This window comes from Tenrec ecaudatus, chromosome 7 (assembly GCF_050624435.1).
Source record: "Tenrec ecaudatus isolate mTenEca1 chromosome 7, mTenEca1.hap1, whole genome shotgun sequence".
Taxonomy (NCBI): Eukaryota; Metazoa; Chordata; class Mammalia; order Afrosoricida; family Tenrecidae; genus Tenrec; species Tenrec ecaudatus.
In genome coordinates, this window is record NC_134536.1 from 88,105,885 (window position 1) to 88,116,061 (window position 10,177).

At 38.4% G+C, this 10,177-nt stretch overlaps 1 long non-coding RNA gene across 1 annotated transcript in view; it reads right to left on the minus strand.

The window, feature by feature from the left end:
- LOC142452842 (uncharacterized) overlaps positions 1-4,995 on the minus strand; it is a 66,557-nt gene extending 61,562 nt beyond the window's left edge. Inside the window, exons 1-2 of the long non-coding RNA XR_012785347.1 lie at positions 4,888-4,995; positions 3,618-3,675 (exon numbers count right to left, since the gene is read on the minus strand). This is a non-coding gene — a long non-coding RNA (uncharacterized LOC142452842). The remainder of the gene's footprint in view (positions 1-3,617; positions 3,676-4,887) is intronic.
- Between the last annotated feature and the right edge of the window lie 5,182 nt (positions 4,996-10,177).

Sequence of the window (10,177 nt, forward strand, 5' to 3'; positions counted from 1 at the left end):
AATGACCAGTGCCTAAACATTTGTTTCAAAACAAGCAGATATCTCAGCAAGGCACCAACTAAGTCTACTTGGAAGATACACATGAGCTTATATGATCTGGATTATAAATAATAAAATCTAAATAGGGAGGACGAATTGTATCAGAGCTTAAATTCTAAGCACCCAGTTTGCAGAAGGCTATGGAGGACAGTGGAAGCCCAAAATTCGTTTGCAAGGTCCCCATAAGGAGTTAGCCTCTGACGATAGCCCAGAAATACGAATAGCATTGTTATCAGACAGAGTGTTGTAAAGTCTAGAATGGCAGGCACAGGTTAAGAAGAAACACCTTGTCATTTGACCTCCCTTTTGATCTCTTCTGAATTTGTTCCAGTTTTTAATACTTTATGCTTTCTCTTCAACGGAGGTTTTTCTCTGTTTTAGTTTGTCGCTGTTGTTAGAGTTTTTCTGTTCATTCATTTGTTTCTTTCCTGATTTTGTTTAGCTCCATTTCTTCAATATATGAAATGTAGGATAGGTAAGTCCTAAAGAGTTCGTAACTGGATTAACCAGTACCTAGGCAAATGGCATGGGAGGTGAGGGGAAATGGACGAACAACAAGTGTGAGAAAGAAGACAATGTTCTGAAATCGATTGTACTCACGATCGCACAGCCCTCCTTAGTGTGACTGAACTGTTGGATTGTATTGATGCGCACTACATCCCAATTTAATCAATTAATTTAAAATGAGGGTGCTAATAAAGCAAAGATCCTGTAATTTAGGCACTTCATAACTCCTAAAGAGAATATTATAACTTAAATTTGAGGGGGGAAATGTGACTCAATTTTCTACAAATGCATATTAATTTACTGTTCCTTTGAACTTCCTTCCAATTCATGAAAACTTGTTACTCACTTAAGAACCTGAATCACTCTTCTTTGTATAAGTAAAATAAAGCCACAGTTATCAATTTTTAAAAGCTTTAAAAACATCTGAATGACTGTTCTAAGTGATAACTATAGGGTCATTATGAGTCATAATGGACCCAACACCAGGAAGCTTGGTTTGCTTATTTATGGCTCAACAGGGACTTGAAAATGGTGTGTCTTGCCTATATCAAGGGGAGAGTTGCAGAGCGTTCTCCTGAATGAGGTTTTCACTGCACCACATGGAAAGAAAATAGCAGATTATTTAGAGCCAAATTTTGTGAAATGTTTCCATTTAGGGGGAAGGAAGATAAAATAGCACTGGTCAAGGGAGCATAAGCGTAATCAATGTAACAGAAGAAATAAAAGTTTTGGCTAAACAATCCATATAAAAGTATAGGTAACATGGGTCACTGCACACACATTGAAATATCAGACTAACTTAAGAAGTGTTTCTGCTTCATTAGCTAACTAAGTTACATTTGTCTACATGTTCAACAAAAGTCTCACCACGTGTACAATTATAAAGCAAAATAAATCTCTGATTCTGTTCTCTGCAGTCTGGCACTTTCAGAGGGAGATTCCCATTGGAAGGTTTCAAATTTTTTCTGTTACTTCCTTTTTTACATGAGAACTCTGAACATACAAAACAGAAGCAGCCTGCCCTTAGAAGGTAATTGTTTTCATTTTGTGGTTGATTGAGGATAGAATTTGAAATGTGTAGTCTCTGAGCAAATGTGTCTCTCTGCCTCTGATGCACTGTGTCCTTCTGAATATCTCTAGAACCTGTAAGTAAATTTTAAATCTTCTATTCATTTTGAACCTCTATAATTCCCCCAATAAATGCTTTTACTCGTGAACTACTATAACTCTGAATATTATTATACAATTTCCCCAAGTGTAAAATACAGGATTGGGTTGTTAGATAGGCTCTCAGGGTTTAAGGAATTTAAGAAAACCCCATGAATGACATGATGTAGTACTGGGTTGGATTCAGCATTTCCACAATGAAAGGATAAAATATCTGGAAAGCTTTCTTCTTGGTTCATTTGCATTCTCTAGGAAAGACTTCTCAGAACTACCTACTTAAGGGATTCAGGTTTATCAGTTTTTCAATGTTTTCTGAGACAAGGTTTACTGTGTTTGCTGATTAGCATTTCTGAATAATAAAAGGATAGAAATTTAGATGTCTTAATACCCTTCTAATGAAAAAGAAGTCAGAAAGTTATGATTTTTCTCAAAGTAGTATTGCTATATAATTCCATCTCCATATAGCCAACTAAAGTTTATTCCTTTAGGCAAGCTTTATTTTCGTCATTATTATGAAAAATTCTTTTTAAAATGATACTATATATTCTTTTGATACTGTATATTCCTGAACAGAAAACATTGGGAAAAGAAAAAGTAAAAGATTACTTTTCTTGATGATTTGAGTATTCACATTGTAAGCATCAGTTAATGTTATATATAACATATGCTGTGGAGGTGCCTTTATACACTACTAGGGAATGTACAGCCATCTTCCTGTGGCTTAGTGGCTGTCATAGTTCTTCTAACTTCACTATCAGTCATCATAGATGCTACTGCATCTCTGCCCTTCCTATTTCCAATTAATTTTATAACTGGTTATCTAAAATTCTGAGACTTGAAGAATGAAGGCCTATTCTTTATTGAGAATGAGGACACTTAATATAGTTGTCTTTTCTCTTTACTGGATGACAGTTTACCACTAAGATTTGTTTGGTTTATTTCTGAGACCGTGTCTGTGATCCAAAGAAATGTAAGGAAATGTTACCAGATAGCCAGGCTCTCGGTATCAGTAATAACCCCAACATTTTCTTTTTCTTAACATATCTTTTCTGCTACCACTTGTCATTGAAACCTGATAAATTGTTAGAACAAAATATAGCAATGAAACACCTGGTACATGGATATATACCCTGAGATGACCTTTCGTGAATGACTAAACTCTCATTAAGTAGCCAATCTATGCCAAGCATCCAAGGGTGGTACAAAAGGTTAACACACTCACTGATAACCAAAGGCTGGAGGCTTGAATCCACTCTGAGACACCCCAGAATAATTAAATGACTAGGATTATACTTCTGAAAAATCAGCCTGATGAAGCACAGGTCTACTCTGACCTATCTGAGGTCATCGTGAGTCATCAACTCAACAGTGATTATTACTGGGAACGTGGAAAGTCCCTGCAAGATAAGACAAGAACTGAAAAAATGCTTCAAGGAAGAGAAGGCACCTGAAGGAAGAAGTCAATGTCCTTCTCCCTTTGCTCTTCCTGCCCTCTGGCTTCTGTCCAATTCAAGTTGGTAATCAATACGTCATCTGACAAACAGAAGTATGAGAAAAGAGAAGCATCCAAGTTTTACACAGAGTGGATGAGAAAATGCCAGAGGGTTATGAAAAGAAGTGACACTTGGGTTTGTGGTGAGATATCTTGATCATTCTCCAAGGCCAGTGGGGTCAGTGGAAATGTTTTGATACGTCTGCTCAAAGACATCCATCGTTTCACCACTGATCTTTCCAACTCTTCCAAGGGTCACTGAAATGAACTCTCAGTTGCTAAAGACGACATATACCTTTTCAGTCACCTCACTTTAGTTCTCAGCATCATTCAATCTAGGACCACACCTTGCTTCTTAAATGTCTCCCTTCTTCGATTTCCATCTTACAAAATACCCTTATTTGTCTCTTACCTCGCTGGCTGCTCCTTCTTTGTCTCCTTTGCAAGTTTATCCATCGCATAGTCAGAATCTGGCATATTAAAAAAAAGAAAAGTTAACTGAATGCTTATTTACAATTGTGGGAAAGGTAAAGGTGAGGGACCCAGGAACCAAGAATCAGGAAGGTATTACTCTCCTATTACCAATCCTTATTATTCAGTCTTGATGCCAGGCTGTGATCATTGGGTTTGTTTGTTTGTTTGTTTGCTTGTCAACTTGGCTGGACCTAGTAATCCTTCAGACATTCAGTAGTTGAGTCCTAATAATCCCCCACATTGTAACCTAATATAATGTAATCAATCCACGATGGATCTGTTGTTATCAGTCCCCACAACTAAATAATTCAGAGAAGTATCAAACTTGATATCTTACCCATGGACTTGCTACCTGGCCAGGTTTGAACTTGACTGCTTCTACAACTGAATAAGCCATTTTTAATATAAATTTATATCAGGCTTATATGTGATATATCAGGTATACACATACATACATGTATACATACATATGTACCCCCAAAATTGAATTTGTTCTGTATTAGAACTAATATTTGTTAATACAGTTTTATGACAAAACAAAAATTATACTTGCATGTATGTGGATATAGAGGAGAAGGAAATATTTTATCCTTATTTTGCTGAGATTTTCATCAGCAGTTGGAAGCCCTGACAGTCTTAATACTAGTATCAGAATTTCATTGATTAGCACCAAGGGGAATGTAAAGATTAACCTGAGAAGCTCAAAATTTACACAATGAGAATGGGAAAAGCAAATAAGACTAGTAACAAATGAAAATTGGGACATGAAATGTTTTGCATTCTCATTGAGCAACTCAGTAACATTACAATTAGAAAAATAGTAATTGCTCTTATAAAAGGGGCTTCATTGCATGGGAATAGTGATCATTTGCATGGATACTTTAAGTTTCAGAAGTTTGATTTAATCATAAAATTTTAAGTTCACATGTGAATTTAGAAATTTCTTCATAAAACATATATTTGGTAAAAATACATATAATGTTCTCATCTGAAATATAACTGCATATTTTTAATCATCTTATTGGGGCTCTTAGAACTCATAACATTCCATACATCAATTGTATCAAGCATATTTGTACATATGTTGCTATCTTCATTTTCTAAACATTTACGTTCTATTTGAGCCCTTGGCATCCAGAATTTGTTTTTCAAAGCAATGTATTCTACACACACACACACACACACACACACACACACACACAAAATACCTTATCATACACTGGGATGGCTGCATGAGCAGGTACATTGCTGTGGTGGCAAAACCAATTCCTCATCTGCCACGAATCAGGCCTTTTGTCACACACTATTGTGCAATCTTTTGAGAGCCTGTAACTAGAAAGCTTGATTAAGCGTCTGACCTGGTGGAACAAACTCCAAATGCACTATCCCCCTCACATCAAAAAAACAAATGAGCATCATCTTGATCTTTGATTTCACTTGACAAAAATTTTGGGCGGGCAAGGTGACGATGGCATCTCCCACTGGCTTGATTGATGTTTGCTTTTGGGGTCATAAGAACAGCACCATGTCTCGTCACCAGTAATGACCTTGGAAAAACTTCTGGGTCACTTCAGAGCTGATCTTTAAAGCACAGAATGTTTCCACTCAATCTCCTGGTCAGTCAGAACCCAAGGCACAAATTTCGAAGTTGGTCTTCAAAAACAAGTGCATACATTTTGTTGAAATTTTCGTCCATTTGGTAAGTTGAAGGATGTCCAGAATGAGGTTTGTCATCAATCATAATATCACCTTTTTTGAAATGAGAAAACCACTCGTACACTTGAGTTTTTCCCATAGCGCTGTGTTTATAAGCTGTGTTTAAAATCACAACAGTTTCTGAGGCATTTTTCCCAAGCAGGAAACAAAATTTCACAGCCGCACACTGTTTTCTTAAATTGGCCATCACAATAAAACAAGGTTCAAGTGAAAATGCTTTCATGAAAAAATTAATTGTGACCAGAGAGAACCTTCCCAGGAGATGCCTCTGGGTGCACTAACTCAGAGCGAGTTGCTCGATGCTCAACTAGCAGGAAAACTGCATACTATGAAAGCTCCACCCAGGAGAGTTTTTTCCCATTTTTCTTTGGGAGGGGATACATAACCTAATACATCTACAATCAACACATGGTCATAATGACTTTTTGCTATGCAAATGCACTCATGTTAACATCAGCTTTACTCTAAGCCTGTTGCTGTTAGTTTCCACCAAGTCAGTTCCAACTCACAGCAACCCAGAAATACAGAGTAAAGCCGCCCTCCATTAAGTTTCACCTTTGCACCTTTCGAAGCACATCATCATACCTTACTTGAAAGACACTTCTGAGTAGGTTGGAGCTGTCAACCTTTTTGTCAGTAGCTCTTATCCATTCATACCAACCAGGGACCCTATGTCAGCCTAAATTTTTCTCATTGCTCCTTTGATAAAAGGCAAAAATATTAGTCTGGTCTACGAGATGTAGTCCCCTGCCTTTTCCTCATCCTCACCCCTCTAGTCTAACTGTTTTTCTTCCAGGCCTTGAATAAACTACCTTTTCCATACCACAGTGTCATTGCACATGCTCTTTACACTTTCTAGAATGTTTCCCCGTATTTTTCCTATTAACTTTAACTCCATTTCAGATGTTAGCATAAATATTACTCCTCAGTGAAATCTTCCCTACTTGTTAAACTGAATCAATTTCTCTTTTATACACATCACATTTCTTTCCCTTTTAGTGCACATTTGATTTGTAATATAAAGTACATGATTATTTAACTAACTATAATCTTCCCCTACATCAATTATTCATTCCTGAAAATGGAATGGTTTTTAAAAATTAGTATAATTTCTCATGATTTTGTGATTTGTCTGTCAGGTAATTTAAGGATGCTGCTTAGCTGGGCCATCTGCTCTCTTTTCATGTGCTTCTCTATTTTCAAGAACAATAAACCTGATGCAGTACAGTGAATTATTGAATGTGGCCCTTCCAATCATAATCTCTGTAACCCCCACAAAGCAACCTTTGCCTGATGAGTCTGAATAAGAGAATATGGGGAAGACACTGAGAGGGATTCCATTGTGAGTGGTTGTTCACAGAATTAATTGTGATTATCATCCTACCAAGTATAAAATGATGCATTTCCAATAGCAAGTAGGGATCTCACTAACAAAAGAAAAGAGACAGAAATAGATGCATTCTTTGACTCTGAGATCCATGCACAGTGAACCTGCTTGATTCAGGAGACAGCTTTGACACCAAAGGAGAGGCAAAGAAGCAGCAGCAACAGAACTAGAAACCAGAGCATGACACAGAGAGATGGGCTTCCCATCCCACAGAGCAGATAAAGTTAAGTGTTTGGGGGGCGGATGCTGGATTGCGGAGTGGGATGCCTCTAAGCACTTGTGTTAGTCTGGGTAGACTAGAGAAACAAATCCATAGACACTCATATGTGTATAAACAAAGCGCTTTATATACAAGAGCAATTGAATATTGAGAAAACATCCCAGCCTAGTCCAGAGCAAATCCATAAGTCCAATATTCACCCAAATGTCTGATACCAATCTGTAAAGTCCTCTTCAGACTCATGCAATACGTGCAATGACGCCTAATGCAGAAAGATCACAGGCCAGTGAGTAGAAAGGATCCAGTGGCAGTGGAAGCATCTCAGCCCTGGCAGGGGTCTCCATGTGCCTCCTTCAGCTCCAGGGCTCTAGTGTAGCTCCACGTGTCTTCTCAACAGGAATGTCTTGCAGGGATGCGTGTGTGTGTGTGTGTGTGTGTGCGTGCGTGCGTGCGTGTGTGTGTGTCCCACCTCCAGCGGACTATTTATCTCCTTAGCGGTTCCAAACGAGGTCAATAGCCTGATTGACAGGCTCAACTCCACCCCTTTACTCTTAAATCTCCAATTTAACAACAGGTTATGTAACTACCATAGCACATAATTGGGGGAATTGGATTTGTTAACCCATGAAGATGAAGATGAATGCCCTCAGACTGAGGCTTACCGCTGAGTGATATATCCTTTGGGCATCTCCTGGAAGACTTAAAACATTGCCCAAACACGGTAGAGTCCAGGCCAAATGGCTGCGTGCTAAAGAAAAGTCTGCCTGCAGACATAGCAGAGCAGAAACTGCCCAGACAGAAAAATTGTATTCTGATTATTTCTCACGATGGGAGGAAAGTTGGCATCACAACAGGGTGAAGAAGAATGGCAGGTGGAAGCATGCCAGACCCTACCTTGTGGCAATCTGCCTTGGGAGCTGCAGTAGATGAGATGGGTCCCCCACACTATTTCCAGTTCTTCACAAGGTGGTAAAAACTTCTCAAGGGGATAAAAGCAGAAATTTTAAGCAAATCTTATAAGACGACATAGAGTCCATTCTGTTTGTCAAAGCAAGCACAATGTCAACTCAAATTCCAGAAGTAGGAAAATAGACACCCCACCAGCCACCCTCTAATTTGTGGCCACATTCAACATCTATCTCTAAAATGTAAATTTCACAAGGGCAGGAAATGTCTCTCTGGATCACTGGTTGTGTTAAACTGGCTTTTCTAGTGAAATAAAACCAGTAACACAGATGTATAAGAAATAACTTTATATTAAGACATAATCTTATATCAAGAAGTCATCCTAGCCCAGTCCAACTTAAGTCCAATACTAGCCACCAGAGCCCTCTTCAGATTTATGTAAACTCAAGCCAATGATGAAGAAGCTGAAGTGGGATTCAGGAGGATCACCGGCCAGTGGGTCAAGAGTCACATAGATCCAAGACCAGTTGAAACATGGCAGGGCACGAATAACAGCTCATGGAAACAGCACTGAAGAGATCACAGGGCACATTGCTTTGGGTAAATCTGCTTCAAAGTCCTCTTTCAAGTGCTGGAAAGCAAAAATGTCATTTTTAGGACTAAGGTGTACCTGCCCCAAGCCATATTATTTTCAGTTACCTTATATGCATGTGAAAGCTAGACATTGAATATGGAAGATCAAAGAACTGATGTATTTGGATTATGGGTATGGCGGAAGAATATTGAGAGTACCATGGACTACCAAAAGAACAAACAAGTCTGTCTTGGAAGAAGTATAACAAGAATGCTTCTTAGAAGCAAAGATGGCAAGACTTCATCTCACATACTTTGGACATGTTATCAGGCGAGACCAGGGCCTGGAAAAGGACATCATGTTTGGTGGACAGCAGTAAAGAGGAAGACCTTTGGTAAGATGGATTGACACAGTGGCTGCATCTATAGGCTCAAACATGATTGTGAGGATGGTGCAGGACCAGGTAGTGTTTTGATCTGTTTTATACACAGTCACTGTGAGTCAGAACTGACTTTTTTTTTTCAAGAACTGGCTTGAAAGCACCTAATAACAATGTTTTTACTGCCAGGGGCGATTATTATTTTACTATAAATTATGACCCTATTATTATAAAGGACAGTAGAAAGCGATGATTTTTTTTCATCTGTCCATCCATCATCCATCTATTCATCCATATTTTCAAAGAAATATTTATTGTGGAGCTGCTAACCCAAGATTCAGCAGTTTAAAACCTGCTTCTGCTTTCAGGGAGGAAGATGAGGCTTTCTACTCGCACAGAGTTACAGCCTCAGAAACCCACAGGGGCAGAATTGATACAATGGCAGTGGGTTTGTAGGCTTCCTTTATTCCCAGTAAGAAATATACATATTCCTGATATATAATCAACAAAAAACAAACAAACTCCAAGTGATATGAAATCCTTGACAACGTCAAACTTTTCTCCATTTATCATGCTGTGACCTATTGGTTCAGCTGTGAGGATTTTGGTTTTCTTTACATTGAGTTGTAAAGGCTGCAATTCTTGATCTTTGTCAGCAGTTCTCCAAGTCCTCCTCACTTTCAGTAAGCAAAGTGGGTCGTCTGCATATCACAGGTTGTTAATAACCCTTCAACCAATCCCAATGCCATCCAAACAATCTTTGAATATTGCAAATCAATACTTGAATGTTTGCTTTAGTTCTTTCCATTTAAGATTTGTTTTGCATGTTCTTCCTTTTTGGTTAGCTAAAACTAGGCCACTGGACACTTCATTATATTTCACTTTATCTTCTCAAGCTGCCCTCTAAAAATTTCTGTTCACCCCTTTTACTTCACCATTTCTCCCATTTGTCTTAGCTACTGTACAGTCAAGAGCAAGATTAAGATACCCTTCTTCTTTTTAATCATTTTATTGGGGGATCATACAGCTCTTATCACAATCCATACACCCATCCAATATGTCAAGCACATTTGTACATTTGTTGCCATCATCATTTCAAAACATTTTTTTTCTACTCAAATCCTTGGTATCAGCTCCCCGGTTTTTCCCCCTCCTTCCCCCACCCTCCCTCCATCCCTCACAAATCCTTGATAATATAATTTTTTTCATGTCTTACATTGATTGATGTCTCCCTTCACCAACTTTTCTGTTGTCCGTCCCCCAGGGAGGGGGTTATATGAAGATCATTGTGATTGCTTCCTCCATTCTCCACCCCA